Here is a 25241-nt window from a genome sequence, read left to right as displayed (position 1 = left end):
ATTTCCTTCTCCAATGCAGGAAAGTGAAAAGTGAAAGTGAAGTCGCTCAGTCGTGTCCAACTCTTAGCGACCCCACGGACTGCAGCCTACCAGGCTCCTCTGTCCATGGGATTTTCCAGGCAAGAGTACTGGAGTGGGGTGCCATTGCCTTCTCTGGGAACTGCTGCTAGAAACCCAGAATGTCCTGTGTTGAGTCCTGGGCTCTTGCATACCTGTTGGGTTGAAGATGTACTTAGATCCCTGAGATACTGCCTCTCCCTGCATCAGAATCATTTAAGCTATTGTTTAAATGCAAATCCCTGGATCTCACCTCAAATTCATTACATAAGGATGGACCCTTGTGTATTTTAACACCAGGAGAATAGCCCATGAGAAAGAGCATAACAATGACTAACAATACCAGCTTTGGTGATGACCTGTCCCTTCACTTAATATTTGTGTGATCTGGGGGGAAATTTGCTTAACCTTCCTCTGTCTCATGTGTCAAATGGTGATAATAACCTTAATATTCACCTCATAGAGAGGATTGAATGAGTAAATCCATGAAAGTGCCTGGAACAGTTCTAGGTACATAATCAGGCTGCCATTTGTTGGTGTTTAGTCGATAAGTCGTGTCCATCTCTTTTGTGACACCATGGACCATAGTTCCACCAGGCTCCACTGTCCATGGGATTTCCCAGGCAAGAATGCTGGAGTAGGTTGCCACTTCCCACCCCAGAGGATCTTCCTGACTCAGGGATCAAACGTGGGTCTCCTGGTTGGCAGGTGGATTCTTTTACTGCACCACCAGGGAAACCCAGTCAGGCTTCATATATGCTGGTTGTTACTATTATTACATAACAAGTACCCATAGTAATTCTTTATAATTAAATTTGAGATTTGTAGGTCCAGTGTGGTCATCTTGGATTCTAAGTCTGTTTTTTGATCAGCGCAGCTGGATCCTCCTGGATTTAGAGCTCTGTGTTGTCCCCCTAACCTCAAATATAGACCCTCTCAACTCTCATGTAAACCTTTCCATTCTCCTCTGGGGTACCAGGAACAGGTATCTTACCTCATTACTGCCTGTCCTTCAGTCAGAATGGGCTGGCCACTGAGAAAAGGGATGATGCTATTTGTTTCAGGAATACCCATTCTTCAAATGGAAAAAAAAAAAAAAACAATTTTCTGTAATTGGGGTCCAACTATAGGATCAAAGTTCTTAATGGTTTAATATATTTCAGTGTGGATAACCATTCAAATTTAGCTGAAGCTACTTGGCTGCTTTGGAGACAGTCACTTAGAACACATCTCCTTTCCTTAGGGACCTGCCCTCAGGGTAACCCACTGTGCCACCTTACCTGGGACTCTCCTAGTTCTTGTACTGAAAGTCCCAGGTCCTAGAAAACCCCTCAGTCCCAGCTAAACCAGGATGGTTGGTCCTCTTGTGCCCTAGAGTTACTGGAGTGCGTCTCCAATAAACTGGGGCAGAAATGCCCAGCTGGACTCCTAGTTGTGAGGCAGGGATTTAACTGGGGCCTGGGATCCACCCTATTAACCTCCAGAGATAGGAAGCTCAGAGCAAGAGAGTCTCCTGATGGTGTTGGTTTAGGACACTCAGGTCTGAAATATATACCAGCACTTCCTGTTTGCAGTGCTGACACAGGGCAGAATTATACTGATAGCTTCATATTTTCTGTAACTTAATAGGGATCTGAGGAATTCCACAATATGGTGCTTCCTGTATGCACTCAGAACTGGTACTCTCCAGTCTGTCATGTTTTCCGATGTCCACAGTAGCAAGAGCTGTAAATATCAATTCTTCCCTAGGTCTGGAGGTTTGTGTGCTGATTGCATTTCAGGTGGAACACGGCAGAAGGCCTTGCTTTTCTATTTCCCCAGAAGAAGAGTTTTGGGAGGAAGAAAATAAGGATCGAGGTTTTATAGAGCTGTAGAAATTACACAGGTTGCCAAGGTAATTAATCAACATCCAAAGACAACATAAAATCTCATCCTGTGCCCGTACATATATGCCTCTAACCCCAGTAGGCGTGAGTCATAATATCGAAATGAAGGAAATTACCTGAAGGAAATTGCCTGAATGGGACTGTTATAAGAGGAGGGTAGGGCTTACTTAATTAAAGCACAGTTTAATTAATGCTATAACTTAAGGAGATGGAGTGAGGGCCATGCAATCATTTGGGAGTATGAGAGGTCTGGCTGCTGGATAACAATTTCACGTCATTGGGAGGGGTGATGGGGAAGGCATGATTAAATGCAGAAGCAGGCTGATAAATGAATCATTGGGGAAGTGCATTTTTAACTAAATGGAAATGAGTCCAGGAAGAGTGGGGGAAAAAATCATTATAATTATCATTGTAGGGCTTTGTTAGGGAGAAGAGAGAGGATGGTCTGTGGGTCAGAATGATAGCTGAATGGCTGAGCTCTGGGGTCTGCCTTACTCAACGGGACCCCCTATGAACCTGGGTACCGTCCAGGAAGTGGTAAACCCCTACCGACAGAAGGGCTGCTTGCAAAGACCCGGGGTCTCCTCTAGCCTTGGGCTCACATCCTACTCCGTGCCACCGCTGCAGTCTGGAGGTCTCCAGGAAACCACTGGCTGCCCCAGTGCAACATCCCCACCAGGCTGCCCTCTCCCGTGCCTAATCCTGGGCGAGCACTTCTAGTTTCTCTCTCTCTCTCTTTTTAACACTTGTCAACTGGGAAGAAAAATTCTCATTTGTTACCAACCTCAAAATAAAACTGTACAATAAAACAACATATAAAAGTGTCAGCAGGGGAAGAGATTTATCTGGTCAAAGATGAAGATGAGAATAAGAATATGCAGTATTGTGTTTCACTTTAAGAGAATTGTCCAAAGTGAATGAGAACGAGAAAAAAGAGGAAAGTCCTTAACCCATCCTTAGTCTAATCATAATATATTCCTGAATATATATATATAAAGTGAAAGTCACTCAGTCGTGTCTGACTCCTTGCAACCCCATGGACTGTAACCTGCCAGGCTCCTCCATCCATAAAATTCTCCAGGCAAGAATACTGGAGTGGGTTGCCATTTCCTTCTCCAGGGAATCCTCCCAATCTCGGGATCGAACCTAATTCTCCTGCATTGCGGGCAGATTCTTTACCATCTGAGCTACAAGGGAATCCCCATATATATAGATAGATATAGATATATCTACCGACTACCTACCTACTGAACAATTTTCAAAGTTTATTGATTTGGCTGTGCTGAGTCTTCATTGCCGTGTGGGCTTTTCTCTGGTTGTGGCGAGTGGGGGCTCTTCTCTAGCTGCAGTGTGCTGGCTTCACATTTCGGTGGCTTCTGCTGTGGAGCATGGCCTCTAAGCACCGGTTCAATAGTAGTGGGGCACAGGCTTAGTTGCTCCATGGCACATGGGATTCTCCCAGATCAGGGATCGAACCCATGTCTCCTGCATTGGTGTGCACTTTTTTTTCCACTGAGCCACCAGGGAAGCCTTCTACTTAATATTCACTATCTCTCTAGTTATCTATACTATCAGTATGGACTCATAATTCCAGTTTAAAACAGTAGATTATTATCCAGTATGGTTCTTATTTATTCTGATGCTCAAATTATCCCAGATTTAGCCAATGGGAACCCCTTCAAAGCAAGGTTGGCATTTAAACCAATATCTGGCCACTAGATGTGTGGATCGCTTTTAGGTCTTCTTAGCAGACAGTACCAGGAAACACTGGAGAAGGAAATGGCAAACCACTCCAATATTCTTGCTTAGAAAATCCCATAGACAGAGGAACCTGGTGGGCTACAGTCCATGAGATTGCAAAGGATTGTACTCGATTGAGCACACACTCACACTAAGAAATATATGTATTTTTATATTTGAAATGACGAGTTTGTACTGATACTCAATGATGTTTGCCCTTCCTTTAGCCTTTCTACTGCATTCCACTATCACTTGTAAGTAACAAGTTTCACTGCTTTATGATTCATCTTTTTGGTGATTTTCTCCCCCAAATTTCAGATTTATGTATGTTTTGTGATTTTCCCTCATTTCTTACACAAAAAGATACTGAATCATATAAAATCTTTTGCATCTTGTTTTTTTAATTTAACAATACATCCTGGAAATCATTCCATGTAAGTTAATAAAGGTCTTCCCAATTCTTTTGTCCAGCTGCATAGTATTTCTCTCTGTGCATTTTCCATAGTATTAACCAACTTCCTATGCTTGGGCATTTAAGTAATTGCCAATAATTTGCCATTACAAACAATGAATAACATTATGATTGTGTATTTTTGTGTTGTTGTAGGTGTATCTTCAGGATAAGTTTATACAAGTGAGATTGCTGGACTGGTTAAAAGGTGGATAAATATGGCATTTTGGTATGTATTGCTAAATTTCCCTCCATTGGTTTACCATTTTTGCATTTCTTCCAGCAATGAAGGCGCAAAAGAGAGAGAGAGTACCAGTTTCCCCAGTCTTAGCCAAAAAAGTATATCGTTAAACTTTTAATTTTTTCCTATCTGATAGAAAGCCTAGTATTATGTATTTGTATAGACTATAGCTTTGATTTTAAAATCCCTGCATCTGATATGATATATTGTTATCTTTTTTGTCCATTAAGTCTTTCTGAGGCTTATCCATTATATAATTTTTTTTCAATGACCCAGCGTGTAGTCTCTTTTTAAATGTATGTTTGTATGAATGAGATATGTTAAAGAAAGTGCATATCAGTGGATGGAATATAGTAGAAACAGGGCAATGTTTGGAGTCAGACAGACCCGAGCTTGATTCCTTTCACAACTTAAGAGCTGTGAAGCCTCAGACAAATTCCTCATCTTCTATGATATTCAGTAGCCTCATTTGCAAATTGAAATAATAATAAAAATCTGCCTTCTTGTATCTGTGGGTTCCACATCTGTGGATTCAACCAAACTCTGATCAAAAATATTTTAAAAAACTCCAGAAATTCCAATAAAAACAAAACTTTGAATTTGCCATGTGCCAGCAACTATTTATATAACATTTATATTATATTAGATATTATAAGTAAAATAGAAATGATTTAAGTATATAAAAGGATGTGTATAGGTGATATGCAAATACTGAGCCATTTTATACAAGGGACTTGAGCACTGGAGGATTTTGGTACCCACGTCCTGGAACCAATCCCCTAAGGATACCTGTTTGTAATTTTGGAGAGATTAGAAAATGGAAAAGAACCTGACACATTGTAGGTACTCATTATAAGGAAGATGATATTCTTTTTGCTCTTAACTTCATTACTTCCTTTCTTGGGACCATTTTTTTTTTTCTCAGATATCTTTCCTTTATAGCTTAGCCTGTGTTTTTCATTTTTATTTAAACAATTGAAGTTTATAAATTTATTTCTAAATTCTGCTTGGCCTCATTTCATGATTTGATACGTATTTGTATTCCCATTATTTTCTAAATGATATATTTTTGTATTATTGATTTCCTCTTTGATCTCATGGTTATTAGGAGACTTAAAAGAATTCCAAATGGTTAGGTGTTTTATGGTTATAATTTAAGTAAATTGCTTTTAGCTTTACTGCACTGTGGCTAGGGAATGTGGTCTATTGAATTTCTGTTATTTAATTTATTGAGATTTTCTTCATTTCTGACCCTCCAGACTCCTCTGTCCCTGGGGATTCTCCAGGCAAGAATACTGGAGTGGGTTGCCATGCCCTCCTTCAGGGGATCTTCCCAATCCAGGGGTTGAACCCATGTCTATTATGTCTCCTGCATTGGGGCACGTTCTTTACCACTAGCACTTCCTGGGACACCCAAGTGGGATTTATGTATACATAGGCACATTTAGTGGATGGGCATGTTGGGAAGTTAATTCAGCTTGCTGAGTGGAATTAGACAGTTAAATAAAAGTGCCATAAGAGAGAGCAGCATCAGGCCTGTGGGCTAGACTCTCACCAATCTCTCTGGTAGGGGAACTGATCTTGGAGCAAGGCTGTGCTACCACGGGCAGACATCTAGCAATACCAATGAGCCCTGGAGTTTAAATAACCTTCCCGGAAGCTCTGTCGGTAACTCCATGGTCTGAGAAGTGGAAGTGAAAAGTTTGTCACCGGAGCCTAGGAAGTGTTGCCCTTTTCTTTTCTCTCTCCCACCCCTATAGAAAGGGCATCCACAGAGTGGATCAGTGCTACAACCCAGTAGAAACCTCTGTTACAGAAACCAGTGAGGTTTTGTCATGCCGGTCTGAACCGTTCATGAGGCAACTCCCTTCCTCTGTCAGGGGAGGGGCCTGAGTGCTGGTCCACTAGCTCTACCTGGGAAGCCCAGTCTCTGCTGTACAATGAAGTAATATATGTATATGTATATATCCCCTCCCTCTTACACCTCTCTCCCATCCCCCATCTCACTCGTCTAAGTCATCACAGAGCACCCAGCTGAGCTCTCTAGGCTATACAGCAGCTTCCCACTAGCTAGCTATTTTACACGTGGTAGTGTATATATGTCAGTGATCAAGGAATAATAGCTTTCTTAAGATGCAATCCACATGCTAGACTCGCCCTTTTAAAGTACACAATTTAATGGTATCGGTATATATTAATAAGAATATGCAACCATAATGACTGTGCAGTTTTAGAACATTTTCATCACCTCAAGAAATCTCATACCCGTGAGCAGTCACCCCCACTCCCTTGTCACCCTGGCAACCATTAATATACTTTCAGTCTCAATGGGTTTGCCTATTTTGAACATGTCATCTGGAAGCCTTCATCTTAAGTGAATCAAAGAGCTGAGGACTAAAGTGTCTATTTAAGTCCAGAGCACCTTACCCTTCATGCTCTACTGCTTTTTGTCCTAAAAACACAGGGACCAGCTGGTACAAAACCACACCCTGGATCCCGTCCCTGGGAAGATTATAAAGATCTACATATATATATTTGCATATATATGTACATATATACATATACATCTATTACTATGCAAATATATAGTATTATTTTAAAGTTACATTCTCAGATGCTTTATTATACTTGGGAGCATCTGTTTGCTGTGTCATAGGCTGATGTGGCTATAAAAATTGTGTTTCTACATTACCTCTTTATTCTAATGGTTTTTGCTCCAGGTCTTGTGTTGTTGTTTTCTCTAATAGATGACACTTTGTTATCGTTATGGCTTTCGTCTTTTCTTGTGTTTTTCTATAGATGTATTGTTTGATACACTGAGGGTACCGTACATAGCAGAAGCACACACACGTGCACACACATCCAAAGATTCTTCCACATCCCATCCATCACCCTTGTACTTGTGATCTGTCACAGTTGTGTGTACTCTTGACAAGGTGTGAGAGGATCGTATGCTATCTTTATATGACAGGGGAGAGAAATAATATTTCTCAGTGTAAACACTGCTGTCTTTTAAAATGTGGACACTTAGTGTCTCTAAAATCTGACTCATTGGTCCATAGATCTTCATGTTAATGTTTTTCACCATAGTTTTCAACAGTTCCTGGTTAATCAAGTTATCACTTTTTTGCAATAATGGGACTGTTGGATACTTTTGGGTGTGGGGATGTACAGAGGAGGTTTGCCTCCTGATGTGATCTCATAATGTTCCATAATAGTTGTGTTAAAACATATTTACCAGGACTTCCCTGGTGGTCCAGTGGCTAAGAATCTGCCTGCCAATGCAAGGCACATGGAATCCATCCTTAGTTGGGGAAGATTCCACATCCCAAGGTGCAACTAAGCCTGTGTGCCCAACTGCTGAGCCATCATGCTGCAAGTACTGCAGCCCACGTGCCTAGAGCCCTTGCTCTGCAACAAGAGGAGCCAGCATCACAAGAAGCCCATGCCCTGCAACTGGAGAGATGCCCCTACTCAATGAAACTAGAGAAAGTCCATGCACAGCAACAGAAACCTAGTGCAGCCAAGAATAAATAAATATTAAAATATATATATATATTTACCATCTTCAGACTACTAGGGTGGAGAATCTTTGAATATCTGTTACAGAACTCAGAATGCTGCTGCTGCTAAGTAGCATCAGTCGTGTCTGACTCTGTGGGACTCCATAGATGGCAGCCCACCAGGCTCCCCCGTCCCTGGGATTCTCCAGGCAAGAACATTGGAGTGGGTGGCCATTTCCTTCTCCAATGCATGAAAGTGAAAAGTGAAAGTGAAGTCACTCAGTCATGTCCTATTCTTCACTACCCCATGGACTGCAACCTACCAGGCTCCTCCGTCTATGGGATTTTCCAGGCAAGAGTACTGGAGTGGGGTGCCATTGCCTTCTCTGAGAAAACAGAATGAATCCATGTAATTACTGGGCAAGTTAAGATGACTAAAACACCACATCAGTTTCCAAAACACAAGTGGATGATGATCTACAGAGTCTGAGTCCCTTCTTTCCTAATGAGCTTTCAAGTTTCTTTCCTGCTATTAACATGGAACAGGTATAAGATCTGGGCTTGAGAGGTGCCCAGATCTAATCCTAGAGATTCTGAAGCACTTTGTAAGTAGCTGCTGGGCTGCCTGTAGGAAAGAGCTTGTATCCAGCAGTGTCTTCAGATCGGCGGTCATCATGAGTGCCAACAGTTCTAGCCATTGGAAGTATGGGACATTTTGATATAGCTGTTGTTGATCTGTCAGCAGAGATCTGAATACTTCAGACACATGAATTTTCCTGCCGTTCAGATGCACTGTCAGATCAAACTTGCCTGAAAAGAGGTAACAGGTGTGCCAAGACCAGGACTTGATGATGAGATGCAAGATTGCCTTGTCTGACTTGAAAAGGAAGATGGAAAAATGCATACCTTCTATAGATGGGTTTGACTTCAAAAAATATCTTTGCAGACTCCCCAAAATAGTACACATGGAACAGGAAATCTTCTGAATTACTGCAACACGTAAAGCCGTGGTAGTGGCAAAGTTCGGGCTCCCCTGAAAGTGACCTGTCAGCACGCAACATTCAAAAAGAAGCTGGGGAATCTAGAGACATGGTACTGATGAATCTATTTGCAGGGCAGGAATAGAGACACAGACGTGGAGAATGGACTTGTGGACACAGGGTGGAAGGGGAAGGTGGGATAGAGTGAGAGTAGCATTGACGTATATACGCTACCTTGTGTAAAATGGATAGCTAGTGGGAAGCTGCCGGAGAAGGCAGTGGCACCCCCTCCAGCACTCTTGCCTGGAAAATCCCATGGGCGGAGGAGCCTGGTAGGCTGCAGTCCATGGGGTAGTGAAGAGTCGGACACAACTGAGCAATTTCACTTTCACTTTTCGCTTTCATGCATTGGAGAAGGAAATGGCAACCCACTCCAGTGCTCTTGCCTGGAGAATCCTGGGGACAGGGGATCCTGGTGGGCTGCCGTCTATGGGGTCGCACAGAGTTGGACAGGACTGACGCGACTTAGCAGCAGCAGTGGGAAGCTGCTGTATAACACAGGGAGCTCAGCTCAGTGCTCTGTGATGACCTAGAGAGATGACATGGGGGGAGAGTGAGAAGGAGGCTCCAGAGGGAGGGGATATGTGTATAATTTTATCTGACTCACATGGTTGTATGGCAGAAACTAACACATCATTATAAAGCAATTATCCTCCAATTTAAAAGAAATTTTTTAAAAAGAGGCTGAAGGAGAGGGATGTGAGCACAGGTGAGATGCCCTCAGTTACCTCCCAGAGCAGAATGGGGACTTGAGTAAAGGGGCTGAGAGCCATCCAGCCAGCAAGCACCCACCCTCTAGATTTAAAGACAACATAACCTAATTTGTACTGTCTGAGAAGTCTTGGCAAAGCTTGGGTTATAGATGAATAATAACTTAGTAGTTTTGAATAGACATGTGTAAAACAAAAAATCACATGCTCGTCAGAATTATGTTTTGATTAGGTGCTTTTGTAGATTCGTCAAAACATCGATTGGGTAGCTCAGAGTAGGGGCAAACTTCCCATTTCCTACATTTATCACCATGGAATCAATCATCTGAGTGGGCCTTGAACAGGGAGCATTCACCTTGAAAGATTAAAGTCCAGGAGAAAAAATGTGTTTGATAGCAGAGGGAAGTCTGGCTGTCCCGTTGCCAGACATTTCAAAGGGGAATTTACCTTGGTGATTTAACCACACCGTCCAGGGTCTGGCCCTTTTGTTTTCCAGGTTCAAACCCTGAGAAAATTGGTTTTGTCAGCGTGCTGGGGCAAGATCAGTTTATCGGGCCCCTCAGTCATACTAACCGAGTTCACAAGAGACAGATGTGTAAATCAAAACGCCATTTTATTAATTTACAACGACAAGTAGAATCGGCCAGGAGATCAGACACACTCTGTTTCAAGCACATTCTCTCCCTGTGGTGAAATCTACGTGGGAAGTCAAATTATCTGAAGACAGCCAGGCAGCCTGGAATCTGAGCGAGAAGAGGCAGCTGTCTGATTGGAATGTAGAGGAAGCTGGATGCTTGGCTCTTCATCAAAGGGATTTACCTGGAGGGAATCGGAAGACTGAATTCTCAGGCAGGTCACTACCCCAAGCACAGACCTGGGCGTTCCCATCTCCCTCTAGCCGTGGACACAGCTTTGTCTCGAGATGGCCACACCTCTGGGCCGTCTCCACCAGCGCCAGTTCCACTGACTAGCTTACAGCCCCGTCACCTAGTGAGGCTGGAACATGGGCCATTGTCCCTAAGCGACCCTAACCTAGGGTTGGCAGTGCCTGTCACACTCTGTTGAGGTTAGGAAGCCTTATATAATCGTATGTGATCAGTGTGTAGACTGAACATTGCCTCCAGGCTTTGCCTGTCAAAGTCCAGGCCGGTTCCAACCAGGCAAAGGAGGCTAATGAATTGCAAATGATGGGTGATCAATGCCTTTATTTCAGAACAGGGGCTGCCTCTTCCCTTCGAACCACTGGCTGTTCAAATTGAACCAGAGATGCTGCAGGAGCTGAGCTGATGAGAAGGATGGTCTCCTGCCCAGCCTCGTCCTCATGCGTAATACTTGAAATGCTCAGGATGTTAGCTGACACTTATATGAAAGGGAAGAAATAGCCTAAAGGCTATTTAGGCTATAGCAGCTCTGATTGGTTTGCCGGGACAGTTCATTCAGGGCATTCATTGCTCTGGACGCTACCCTTCAGTCTAGTGTGACTGTCTTCCGCAGTCACCCCTTCTCTGAACGCTACCCTTCGGTCTAGTGTGACTGTCTTCCCCAGTTACCCCTTCTCTAGGCACCTCTCTTACTAACAGAGTAACCCACATGAGCCTCCAGTTGATGTAAATATATTAATAAATAACAGGTCCTGAGAGCTTGTCTTTTGCCAGACTCTGCTCTGAGGCCATTGCATATTAATTCATTGACGCTCCTCAATGGTCCTGTGGAGTTTGGTACTATTGGTATCTTCATGTTACAGAGGACAAAATGGGACAGAAAAGTTAAATAGCCCAGACCCAAGGCCACTGGTTAATAAGTGACAGAATCAGAATCCCAAACCCGTCAGTCTGTCTCCCGAGTCTGTCCTTTTACCCGCAGTGTCCAACAGAGCTAAGTGGTTTCTCTAAAAAGTACTCAGCTTTCCCCATAGAACTGTTTACATTTTAGCAGATTAGACTGGCCCTTACTGAATTTCTAGGAATCTGCTTAAAGACTTCCCTGGTGGTTCAGACGGCAAAGAATCTGCCTGCAGTGCTGGAAACCCAGGTTCGATCCCTGATTGGGAAGATCTCCCGGAGGAGGAAATAGCAACCCACTCCAGTACTCTTGCCTGGGGAATCCCTTGACAGAGGAGCCTGGTGGGCTTCATTCCATGGGGTCGCAAAGAGTTGGACACGATTGAGCGACTAAACATAGTACACCTTAAAGACTGGGATATTCTAACAACAAATATTTGACGCTCAAGTTGTACATCCCTGCATAAGCCCTTTATCTCTCTGGAACTCAGTTTGTTTAAAATGATATGGCTAGATTGCTGAGTCTCTGACTTCCCTTCCAATACTGACTGTTTGAGTGGATCATGACCTCTGCTACTATTTTGTATTTGTAAGGATTCTAACCATTTACATAAATTATTTTATTTTTCCATTAAAGTCATGAAGTCAAGGAGTAATACCTTTATATTTCCAGAAGTAGATATCACAGTGTGGTACTTCCTATGTACTGCTTATGCATTGATGAACTGATTTTCGTAATCATCCTGTAAGATGGGCAGGAAATATTATCTTCATTATACAGATGAAGAAACTGATGCTTAGAGAGCTTTAATAAATAACAGAAAATCACAGAGTTCATTCCTGGACCCTGCTTTGTTTCCATCCATCTCTTTTTGGTGTTGTAAATGTGCCTGTGTTTCTACAACAGCAGATTCTCAAGTAGTAAACAACAGTGCAGAGTGCATTTCCTAGGCAGCTGTCTGCCAGAGAAACAAGAAGATCGGTCCTGGCAAAATGCAATTTTTCTAGCTCATTTACGAGAACCAACTGAATACTGAATATTATGGGTACATATCATTTTTGAGGGGCTTCCCAGGTGGCTCAGTGGTAAAGAATCTGCCTGCCAATTCAGGAGACATGGGTTTGATCCCAGGATTGGGAAGATCCCCTGAAGAAAGGAATGACAACCCACTCTAGTACTCTTGCCTGGGAAATCCCATGGACAGAGGAGCCTGGCGGGCGACAGTCCATGGGGGTTGCAAAAAGTTGGACATGACTGAGCACTCACACATGACATTTTTGAGGAGTTGGTAGCAAAAGATGAACATTCATTGCTCCTTTTTGACTGCATTTGAAATCCTCAGTGTTGAACAATGACTCATGCAAGGTCACCAGGAATTGAATGCAATGAAAAGATAGCTCCAGTGATTCAGACTTCAACATTATAGCATATCCACCTTTTGTTATGGGCTAAAATAGTCCAGATTTCTGCAAACTCCAAATCTAATGGGGATGAAAAGAGCTCATCAAGAATTGGATTCATACTTTGATTAATTAGGGTTTTATATGTGATCATTAATGACTTTCACCACCAAAGATTTTCCAAAGAGTTACTCTTTGAGCAAGGAGGAAAGTGAGTGCTAATGATCTTAAGATCATTCTAAAGTTTTATTCCTGGAGGCTCTGTTCTCTGGGAGTTGTTCAGCTCCTCCAAGCTTCAGATTCTCCGGACTTCAAAAGGAATGTTGGCCTCAGATGGGATGATCTGATGGGAAAATAAAGCCCCATGAATACATCAACCCTAATTATCAGCACGAAGAAAATCTTCCTTGGAGATCCTTGGGTATGGGAAACGTGACAGGAGGAAAGGGCTGAATGAGAAGAGAAAGTTGGAGAGTCACTTTAGCTGGAAAGCATAATGGGCAGCTTGAACTCCTGTGGCCCATGGAAAAGAAAAGTCTAGAAACACATCTGGCTATTAGGGGCCCATACGCTTGATTTTTTTCTCAGCGAAATGGCTAGGCACCTCTGCAACTGCTGTTTTTTCAGAAATGCCTTTGAGGGGCAAAAAATAAATATCTAGACATAGTTGTAATGGGATATTACTTATCCCATTCACCCACAGAAGTTTGTGCACTCATCTGATTTTGAGCAACCTGAGGGCAGGGGGCCAATATGTTACCTGTTACCATTATTGTCGCTGTAGTGATAGAACAGTAAAGGACTTGGAAATACAGGTAGTATTTTCCTATTCACTCCAATACTTTGGCCACCTGACATGAAGAGCCAACTCATTGGAAAACACCGATGCCGGAAAGATTTTAGAGGTGAGATGAAGGTTGGCTCTACAAAACTTATGAAAATTCAAAATTTGGTGTGTGAAGTGTAGACCGAGCTGGGTTAGTGACCCTTTGGGTAGGCATGGGTTGTATGGGTAGGCATGGGTTGTATGGCATGAAGAAAGGGCCATGCCACATGCTCAGTTGTGTCTGACTCTTTGCGACCCTGTGGACTATAGCCCGCCAGGCTCCTCTGTCCTCCACTACTTCCCGTTCCATATATTAGGCACAATTATATGATCAAAATGAAATAACCAGCACATGGGCTACCTGTCTAGTATTTTGAAAGCATGTTATTGCTTATTCTAATTGAAATGCTAAAGTTAAAGATGGGTACTAAAGTTAAAGATGTACTAGAACTAATCAATGATTATAGTAAAGTTGCAGGATATAAAATCAACACACAGAAATCCCTTGCATTCCTATACACTAATAATGAGAAAACAGAAAGAGAAATTAAGGAAACAATTCCATTCACCATTGCAACGAAAAGAATAAAATACTTAGGAATATATCTACCTAAAGAAACTAAAGACCTATATATAGAAAACTATAAAACACTGGTGAAAGAAATCAAAGAGGACACTAATAGATGGAGAAATATACCATGTTCATGGATTGGAAGAATCAATATAGTGAAAATGAGTATACTACCCAAAGCAATTTATAGATTCAATACAATCCCTATCAAGCTACCAACAGTATTCTTCACAGAGCTAGAACAAATAATTTCACAATTTGTATGGAAATACAAAAAACCTCGAATAGCCAAAGTGATCTTGAGAAAGAAAAATGGAACTGGAGGAATCAACCTACCTGACTTCAGGCTCTACTACAAAGCCACAGTTATCAAGACAGTATGGTACTGGCACAAAGACAGAAATATAGATCAATGGAACAAAATAGAAAGCCCAGAGATAAATCCACGCACATATGGACACCTTATCTTTGACAAAGGAGGCAAGAATATACAATGGATTAAAGACAATCTCTTTAACAAGTGGTGCTGGGAAATCTGGTCAACCACTTGTAAAAGAATGAAACTAGAACACTTTCTAACACCATATACAAAAATAAACTCAAAATGGATTAAAGATCTCAATGTAAGACCAGAAACTATAAAACTCCTAGAGGAGAACATAGGCAGAACACTCTCTGACATACATCACAGCAGGATCCTCTATGACCCACCTCCCAGAATATTGGAAATAAAAGCAAAAATAAACAAATGGGACCTAATTAAACTTAAAAGCTTCTGTACATCAAAGGAAACTATTAGCAAGGTGAAAAGACAGCCTTCAGAATGGGAGAAAATAATAGCAAATGAAGCAACCGACAAACAACTAATCTCAAAAATATACAAGCAACTCCTACAGCTCAACTCTAGAAAAATAAATGACCCAATCAAAAAATGGGCCAAAGATCTAAATAGACATTTCTCCAAAGAAGACATACAGATGGCTAACAAACACATGAAAAGATGCTCAACATCACTCATTATCAGAGAAATGCAAATCAAAACCACTATGAGATACCATTTCACACCAGTCAGAATGGCTGTGATCCAAAAGTCTACAAATAATAAATGCTGGAGAGGGTGTGGAGAAAAGGGAACCCTCTTACACTGTTGGTGGGAATGCAAACTAGTACAGCCACTATGGAGAACAGTGTGGAGAGTCCTTAAAAAACTGGAAATAGAACTGCCTTATGATCCAGCAATCCCACTGCTGGGCATACACACTGAGGAAACCAGAAGGGAAAGAGACACGTGTACCCCAATGTTCATCGAAGCACTGTTTATAATAGCCAGGACATGGAAACAACCTAGATGTCCATCAGCAGATGAATGGATAAGAAAGCTGTGGTACATATACACAATGGAGTATTACTCAGCCATTAAAAAGAATACATTTGAATCAGTTCTAATGAGGTGGATGAAACTGGAGCCTATTATACAGAGTGAAGTAAGCCAGAAGGACAAACACCAATACAGTATACTAACGCATATATATGGAATTTAGAAAGATGGTAACGATAACCCTGTATACGAGACAGCAAAAGAGACACTGATGTATAGAACAGGCTTATGGACTCTGTGGGAGAGGGAGAGGGTGAGAAGATTTGGGAGAATGGCAAAAAAATAAATAAATAAATAAATAAATAAAGTTAAAGATGCATGCAACCTATTTTCTTTTTGAAGGAAAATTTGTCTTACTGTTTTATGCAAGTGGATAAAATATGCTCATAAAACAATCCGTTCTGAGAAAGGCAAATGTTTCAGGGAAATTTCAGTGGGATAAGTTCTTTGTGGTTTTATTACCTAACCCTCTGTAAAAATGACTGAAAAGACAAAAGGTATTAAAGAGGGGAATGGTTCCAAATATAGAGGGAACCAGAATAGCTGAACAGGAATTTATTATTAAAGGAGATTTATGCAAAACTCAAGAGCACCTTAAAAGTTAATCTTAAAAAAAATCCTTTTAGTCTGAGAAGATTATGCTTAAGAAAATCTTTTTGAGTAAATCCATGGGGAAAAATAGTTTAATTTCCTAATTTAAAGGAAAATAGTATACATTTGTAATAGAAGTTTAGGATTTATTGTTTTAGGTGAACTCACACCCTAAACTATTTTTCTTTGATATATCCTGCCTGTGTATTTTCTAGGTTATTTGAAAACATTCTTATTTCAGCTAAAATACATAATTAGTTACAATGAATCATCCAAACCTTTTTAAGCAAAATACTATATTAGAAAAGAAACCTGTTCTTTTTGAAGGATAAGCCAATTAAATGATGGATTGTTAGAGTTCATAGAGTAACAAATGATGGGATCCAAGTACACATAAAGCACTTATGACAAATCTCATTATTTGTTGATTCATACTCACTCACCTGACCTGCCTCTTGAGAAATCTCTGTGCAGGTCAGGAAGCAACAGTTAGAACAGGACATGGAACAATAGATTGGTTTCAAATCAGGAAAGGAATATGTCAAGGCTGTATACTCTCACCCTGCTTATTTAACTTATACGCAGGATACAACTGAGCGACTTCACTTTCACTTTTCACTTTCATGCATTGGAGAAGGAAATGGCAACCTACTCCAGTGTTCTTGCCTGGAGAATCCCAGGGATGGGGGAGCCTGGTAGGCTGCCATCTATGGGGTCGCACAGAGTCGGACACGACTGAAGTGACTTAGCAGTAGTAGCAGAGTACATCATGAGGAATGCTGGGCTGGATGAAGCACAAGCTGGAATCAAGATTGCTGAGAGAAATATCAATAACCTCAGATATGCAGATGACACCACCCTTATGGCAGAAAGCGAAGAACTAAAGGGCCTCCTGATGAAAGTGAAAGAGGAGAATGAAAAAGTTGGCTTAAAGCTCAACATTCAGAAAACAAAGATCATGGCATCTGGTTCCATGACTTCATGACAAATAGATGGGGAAACAATGGAAACAGTGAGAGACTTTATTTTGGGGGGCTCCAAAATCACTGCAGATGGGGACTGCAGCCATGAAATTAAAAGATGCTTACTCCTTGGAAGAAGAGTTATGACCAACCTAGACAGCATATTAAAAAGCAGAGATATTACTTTGCCAACAAAGGTCTGTCTAGTCAAAGCTATGGTTTTTCCAGTAGTCATGTATGGATTTGAGAGTTGGACTATAAAGAAAGCTAAGTGCCGAAGAATTGATGCTTTTGAACTGTGGTGTTAGAGAAGACTCTTGAGAGTCCCTTGGACTGCAAAGAGATCCAACCAGTCCGTCCTAAAGGAAATCAGTCCTGAATATTCATTGGAAGGACTGATGCTGAAGCTGAAACTCCAATTTTTTGGCCACCTGATGCGAAGAACTGACTCATTGGAAAAGATCCTGATGCTGGGAAAGATTGAAGGCAGGAGAAGAAGGGAATGACAGAGGATGAGATGGTTGGATGGCATCTCTGACTCAATGAACATGAGTTTGAGTAAACCCCGGGAATTGGCGATGAACAGGGAGACCTGGCGTGCTGCAGTCCTTGAGGTCGCAAAGAGTCAGACACGACTGAGCGACTGAACAGAACTGAACGCTTACTCTAATCAACTAAGAAGGAAATAAGCTACCAACATGTAGAAATGTGAATTTTAAGCATTTATGTATCTCCTAGTTCCTGTACAGGGTTTTAATGAAGTGAAAAATCATTATCTTCAACACCAGACACATGCTCCCAGTATGCCTTCCTCAGAAGCTCAGATGGCTGTGTGCCACTGTCTCTTCTACTTAGACCTTTGAGATTAAAATAGACCAAGTCAAGAAATTTCAGAATTGGGAGGATTTTCAAAGATGATTACAAGAGCTGTAGTTTATAGAATGCTTACTGTGTTCAAGTGACTGTGGGAAGCCCTCACCATGCATTATGTCATTCAGTTCTCGAACAGTACTAAATCAGCATTGTTAGCTCCAAGCTTCTTGTTCAAGTGCTAAGTCATGTCCTACTCTTTGCAACCTGATGGACTGCAACATGCCAGGCTCCTCTGTCCTTCCTCCATTATCTCCCAAATTTTGCTCAAATTCATGTCCTTTGAGTCAGTGATGCTTCAGTCTTACAGATAAGAAAATGAAGGCTTTGAGAAGTAAATGCCCCAAAGTCTAAGGCTGTTCAATGGTGGAGCTGGAATTAGGATACAAGTCAGACTCCGGGTCTCCTCTGAACCTGAACATTGCATTACTACGTTCTATTATGCACTTGACATTTTCTTACAAAAGTCCCATCCGTGATCCTAGCCCATGTTTGAGGGTTTTCATGATATTGTGAGCCCCGTAAGACCCAGAGATGGTATAAATTTTTCTTATAATTGTATGCAATATACATGGCACAGTCTTGACAGCTGTTCATATTTGTTAAGTGAATAAACTCCCCTTATGTGCATATCAAGCTTTCTTGTGTCTAGAACTTCAAAGAATTAATTTCATCATATAATTCTTCCAATCCATTAAAAAACATAGCTTTTAACAGATGAGAAAACATAAGCCTAAAAAGACTGAATGAGTTGGCCAGTATCCCACAGCAGTTAGTGGCTTACATTTCTTTCCCAGGTCTACGCTTGGTGCTAAAAGATGTTTATCCACTCTCTGATTTTCCGTCTGCCTTCACCTGTCTCTCCGTCGTTCCATGCCTTTCCATGTCCCTCTTCACCTTTTTCTTCTGCAAGCCAGAGAGCAGAGAGCAGAGACTGTATCATTTTGTGTGGCTTGAATCATCTCTACATCCCAGAACCTAGAAGTCTCCTAAAATATTGATTGCTTAAGTGGATGAATCACTAATGAAAACATAATTTTTTATCTAAAACACCATTATTGCTCCCTCCCTTTTTAGAGCCAAGACCACTCTCTGCCTTATAAATGTTTCTGTAGTTTGGAATTACAGAATGTAATTCTGTCATGTAAAAATGAATTTGTAAGCCATACTTGCATGAAACAGCATGAAAGCGGCAGAAAGAACACTCACTTGATGTAACTCAATGACCTTGTAGGTCTGTAGTATTTGTTGTTTTCAGTCCCTGAGGAACTGCATTTGTTTTACCTTATTTTCCTCTTTGTCTCCTTGATGAGTGTAGATGAGTATACTGTTCAGAACTGTGGGCTTAGATTTGCGTTCTAGAGAATTTCTAAAACAATGAAGATCTTTGCACAGATGGGGTGAGGATATGTATATTTTCACCTTTCCTGAAAACAGCTGGCAGTCCTACACATGTGGCTCTTTGGGTTCTATGGCATAATGAAAGGGATTTCCTTCCCCCTACAAATTGCAAGGCATTCCTTCTGTAAAAAGATGCAGGCCGTGTACTGTAGCAGGTGCAGAATTGCTGGTGGTCCTCCAGCTCTAAGGACCATATTGCAGGTCTTTCCATATTGCATGCTTAGGAATGCCCTTTAGGAAGATTTCAAGGATAAATTTGGGAAGCAATAGAAGGCTAACACCTTGTGCCCATATGCAAATAAGCTAATATGTGGGTGTTCTTGGCAGGGTCCTCTCCTTGTTTTGGCAATGAAATGGTTAAAGCACCTCTAATGATTCCTGCCAAATTCTGCCCCAAAGTATGGCTGCAGGCAACATTAGACATCTGCTATAAGGTAGCTACGCCAGCATTAGCTATGGGAATGGAGAAAGTATCTCAATACTGAACAAATTCAAGAACGTCTTTAATCCAGAGTGAAACCACACGTGCACCCCTGTTTTCAGGACAGCACTAGCCTGTTTCTTGAAGAAAACCCCAGATATTTCTGAGTCTCGTGTCTGTCAGCACCTTCTTACCTTTGTTGTTTAGTTGCTAAGTTGCATATGATTCTTCTGCGATCCTGTGGACTACAGCCCATTAGGCTCCTCAGTCCATGGGATTTTCCCAGCAAGAGTACTGAAGTGGGTTACCATTTCCTTCTCCAGGGGATCTACCTCACCCAGGGATTGAACCGACATCTCCTGCATTGGCAGGCAGATTCTTTAACACTGAGCCACCAGGGAAGCCCTCTTCCTACCCTGCCTGCCCACAAAGACATCTATGCTGGCAGGCTGCATACACGTGCATGAGTCAGTGCGGGCATCTCAGGACATCTCACCCTTTAATGTGAAGGGCTTCCAGAGATGAGAAGTTTAGTCTCTAATCATTCTATGTAATGCAAAAAAGCAGGGGTGAGGGAAGATAATTACCCCTTCCACCCCGGAAGTGTAGCAGAACAAGTCTGAGGCAGGTGAAGCTAAAAGCCTGTGTCACCCGGTGCTATTTGTAAAAGTGGGGAAGGCGAAGGAAGGGGAGAGGAGTCACTTAAATTGTCAAATTAAGTCTGGGCTCTAATGCCTTCCTTTCTCAGTTCTCTCAGCCCTCATTATGTCTGCCTCACTTGACAGTGGAAAGGGCAGTGTCCCAGTTCTCCATAATTTTTCCCGGTAATTCTGACTGTTAAGATTTTCTAGGTCATTGTCATAATGGACCGCTTTTCTTCCTTGTCCAGCAAGTTGCACTATCTTTCTCTCGTACAACATGCTGGGAGGATGTGGAAGTATAGTTGCCAGAGTTGGGGGGGAGCCATCATTGCACAGCACTGAACAGCTTAAAAGGCACCATGCGAAGTGTCCCTATTTTATGGATGAGGAAAGAGAAGAACTGTGATACTGAATGACTCGGCCAGGGCCACCGGGCTCTTGAGTGGCCGAGGGGGCTGGAACCCAGGTTTCCCAATTCAGTGATCTTACTAAGTATGTTCTCCAAAAGTAGTGTCTTCCCAACAAGTTTCCTTTGCTCCTTTTATTTTAAAATTTATTTTATTGACATATAGTTGATTTGCTCTGTTGTGTTAATTTCTGCTGTATAGCAAAGTGATTCAATGTTACATATATATATTCTTTTTCATATCCTTTTCCATTATGGTTTATCATAGGGTATTGAATATAGTTCCCTGTGCTGTACAATAGGACCTAGTTGTTTATCCTTTCTATGTATAATAGATTGCATCTGCTAGTCCCAGACTCCCAATCCATCCCTCTCTCACCCTCCCTCCCCCTTGGGAACCACAAGTCTGTTCTCTGTACCCATGTGTCTGTTTCTGTTTCATAGATAAGTTCATTTGTGTTAATATTTTAGATTCTACATATAAGTGCTATCATATGCTATATGTCTTTTTCTTTCTGACTTAGTTCACTTAGTATGATAATCCATAGGTCTATCCATGTAGCAGCAAAGGGCATGATTTCCTTTTTTATGGCTCAGTAGTATTCCACAATACACCACATTTTCTTTATTCATTCATCTGTCATTGGGCATTTAGGTTGTTTCTATGTCTTGGCTATTGTAAATAGTGCTGCTATGAATATTCAAGTGCAGGTTATCTTTTCAAATTATAGTTTTGTCCAGGTATATGCCCAGGAGTGGGATTGCTGGATCATTGTCAACACTATTTTCAGTTTTTCTGATGAACCTCCATATTGTTTTCCATGGTCGTTGTAGCAGTTTACATTCCCACCAATGATGTAGGAGGGTTCCCTCTTCTCCACACCCTCTGCAGCATTTGTTATTTGTAGATTTTTAAATGATGGCCATTCTGAGCCATGTGAGGTCTTAGCTCATTTAGTTTTGACTTTCATTTCTCCAACAATTAGTGATGCTGAACATCTTTTCATGTTGTTCCTTTTTGGGGTGGTATGTTGTCCTGGTGGTTAGGACTATAATGAAAAGGCAAGACCATGACCACCAACAATCACCATGTTGGGGTGACTCCTTTGGTATGTGTGTGTGGGTGGCTGGGGCGTACTTGTGCTGCCCTAAATAAGCATGCACTTTCACACAGCTCCAGGCTTGTGGAAGATGAATCTTCAGTGAATTAACAGGTAAATACTATCCCTTGTCCGGCACCCAGCCCACTTTCAAGCATCTGTAGCCAGTGCTGCTGGCCTGAACTCCGCAGCCAAGGAAAGCAGATGGCTTTCAAACACTGATTAATCACTACTCTTCCTTCTCTTAGGCTTCCAGCTGTGGTTCACTTCTCCTTCCTGGCATGGAGTCATTTCTGCCCATTTCTTTTCTTCCTGGCCAAAATGTGAGAAGCACTCCTGCCTTTTACTAAATCTCTTTGGTTATCGGCTCCATGTTGCTGGTGGTTGGCATCACTTTTTAGCCCATCTCAAAGCCACTCTTAGGCTGTAATCGTCATCTGTTACAGTGTGAAGACAATCTATCCTTATCTAGCTCTTTGACCCCTGACTGCATGATGTGGTCAGTATGAAGGAGGAAGTCAAGCTGAAAGGAAACCTCTATGGATCAAAGAAGTCTTCCTGTATGTCTCCTAGAGTTGCAGGAGAGCAGGCTCCTTTGGACTTTTTAGCTTCTTGTTTAGCCTAATTTAAAAGTCGCATAGTATATACAAAACCAAAATGGAGGGATCCATGATGAAACCTTAGAGTTTGGTGAATTGTTGGTCAGATTTATTAGCGCTGAAATAGTACATCTTGCCACACAGTTTTGGAGGTGGCACAAACTTTCTTAACCCCCTCTTTTCTCTAAGCAGTGGCTCTGAATCAGAGATGTTCATCTGGATTGCCTTGGGGATTCCGTCATAAGACTTGTGTTCAACCCCCACCCTGAGAGTTGATTAGGGTCAAAGCATTTGTGTTTTGGAACATCTATCCAGGTGATTTTGGTTAAGAAGCATTGCTCTAAAGGGATATCTCTAAAGTAAAAGAGACAGCGCATTACTAATTAAAAAAAATAAAAACTCTGGATACCTGGGTGTGTATTCTGGCCTCGGCTATGGGGAGACCATATAATTTATTGTCCACATCAGGATACATTTGAGAGTAAAAGAGGGAGCTGTTAATAACTGTGTCGGGACAGGAGGCATAAATTGAAACTGTCCAGACAAACCAGTCACCCTACTCATTAGTCAAATGAGAGATTGGAATAGACAACTCTGAGGTTCCTTTCCGATTTATGATTCTATAATTCATGATCGCGGGGACAAGTACAAAATATGTTTTCATTCCAAATGCATGCAGGATGGAGTTTGGGCATCAGCTACTCTCAGGGAAGCTGAGATGACAAACATCTGCAGCTTGGAGGCTGAGACCTGACAGCACTGAGCCTGAGAGGCCTGGGAGATGAACCCAATAGGAGTGGGTGACCTTCCCAGAGCAAAAGCATCAAGAGATGTGTGTCAGTAGGGATGGACCCACCACAGGGTCTGTCAGAGCCGCTGCGATTGCCCTCAGAGCACCAAGGACAGCAACAAACGAGATTTGAGGTCTGCTGACATTTACACACACGTCTGGATCCTACTCCAGGATACTCTGAGACATTTACACACATTCTATATTATCTTCCAATGTGTTACATGAAGAACTTGTACAGCTGTTTCCATGGTGCATGTCTGCCATGTGGCACAATTAGGGATGAAGAGTTTAGGTCCATCAAATGTTCTGGTCGATTATAAGTCAGCATATAAATTATACCATAGACAAATTACCAATTTTCTGAAAATCGAAGTGTAATATAATGCCCTTCCACAATCCCTCAAATGCTCTTCATTTTCTCTTTCATATTTTAGAAAGCACTTCAGAGCTCTGCACTGGCATAATAAAGATCATGGCACGCTGCAGCTGGGAAAGGTCAGCCTGACAGAATCCATGGTATCAATCAACAAGTTTTAGGGAGTGCAGAAGTGTTAAGCTCATTATAATCTGATCTTTATGGCTTTTTTCTACTTTATTTTTTGTTGTTGTTGTTGGTGCTTATCAAGTACATATGAAAGAAAATCTTTAGACCCCAGAACATAGCGAGAGGGCCTGAGTAGGTGACACCTCCATCACAAAGAGGGTGATGGAGAGTGGGGCTGAACTCTTGTTTGTGGCCTTTAAGGCATTGGGGAAATTAGTAGAACTGTGGGTAGAGAAGCACATACAGACAGAGCAAGGAGAAGAGAAAGAGGTGGGTGAAGAAAATGAGAGGACGAAGGGAGTGAGCAGAAGGAAAGGGGAGATAATGAGAGAAGCAGGAGAAAAGGAAGGAAGGGAGAGAGAAAAAGGAGAGGAAGAGGAAGTAGAGGAAGACAAGGAAGAAGAAGGGGAGGAGGAGGAGGAGAAAAAGGGGGAGGAGAAGTGATGGAGGAAGTAAAGAAAAGAGACACTCAAATACACAAAAGGAGAAGCAAATAGAAATATGGAAAGAGATACGAGAGAGGGGAAGAGGAGGCAGACACACACATACATACACACGAGTGTGTGCACACACACACATGTGTCTGAGTGAACAGGAGTAAATCCCAGGTTAGAATTTTCAGTTGTCAAAACCTAGAAAAGTCCTGAATCCAAACATAAGAAAGGGAATGGCTCCCATCGCTGCTGAAGCTGTTTTGATGAATACGGTCCAGCTCATTCATTTCACATGGATTTAAGCTCGCACTGTTTGAAAGGAGGTTGACGCCGGGGTGGTGCTGGAGGGGTGTACTCCGAGGACTGGCAGTGATGGAGAGCTTCTCCCCCCGCGCCAGGAGGAAGCTGGCAGATTCTAAACAGCTCTGTTTCCACAACTGTGCCTGTGTCATCTGTTTGTCAGAATCTGTGCCCTGCATGTATGTGGGATATAAACACGCTTACCCCAGGATTAGAATTCTCCCAGCTGCAAATGGTTTTTGCTTTTTACTGATTCTTACCCATGGCAGAAAGCAGCCATGCAGCAAGAAGAAATTGCTATTGTCTGGTGAGGGGTCATTTTCAGAGAGCCTTGGAGAAAGAGTCTGTCCCTGAGAATAGAGGGGGAGAGGAAGCCAAGATGTTATCTTTTGGCTCATGGGCTGATATGGGTTTATGTGGCCACAAAGGCCAGCATGAGGCTGGGGGCTCCAGGAAGAGTTTTGAAAACAAATAGCAAATACTTGCTTTTACTTGATGCTATGCGTGTTCTCATCTCTGCTTTAAGAAAGCCTTCAGGAAAATTGAGTTTGTATCCTACTGTTGTGTGAAAATTGTACAAATCTTAATTATGTT

At 42.0% G+C, this 25241-nt stretch overlaps 1 long non-coding RNA gene across 2 annotated transcripts in view; it reads left to right on the top strand.

Annotated features, from left to right (window-relative positions):
* Positions 1-25241, top strand: part of LOC113884994 — a 119625-nt gene that overhangs the window by 81718 nt on the left and 12666 nt on the right. Inside the window, exons 3-4 of one of the 2 annotated variants that reach the window (XR_003509090.1) lie at positions 4291-4363; positions 5635-5674. This is a non-coding gene — a long non-coding RNA (uncharacterized LOC113884994). Of the gene's footprint in view, positions 1-4290; positions 4364-5634; positions 5675-25241 lie in introns of those variants that run through there. The other variant, XR_003509089.1, reaches the window with a different exon arrangement.

Source organism: Bos indicus x Bos taurus, chromosome 27 (assembly GCF_003369695.1).
Source record: "Bos indicus x Bos taurus breed Angus x Brahman F1 hybrid chromosome 27, Bos_hybrid_MaternalHap_v2.0, whole genome shotgun sequence".
Lineage (NCBI taxonomy): Eukaryota > Metazoa > Chordata > Mammalia > Artiodactyla > Bovidae > Bos > Bos indicus x Bos taurus.
Note: the sequence above shows the minus strand (reverse complement) of the source record. Positions and strands in the feature narration are given on the sequence as shown.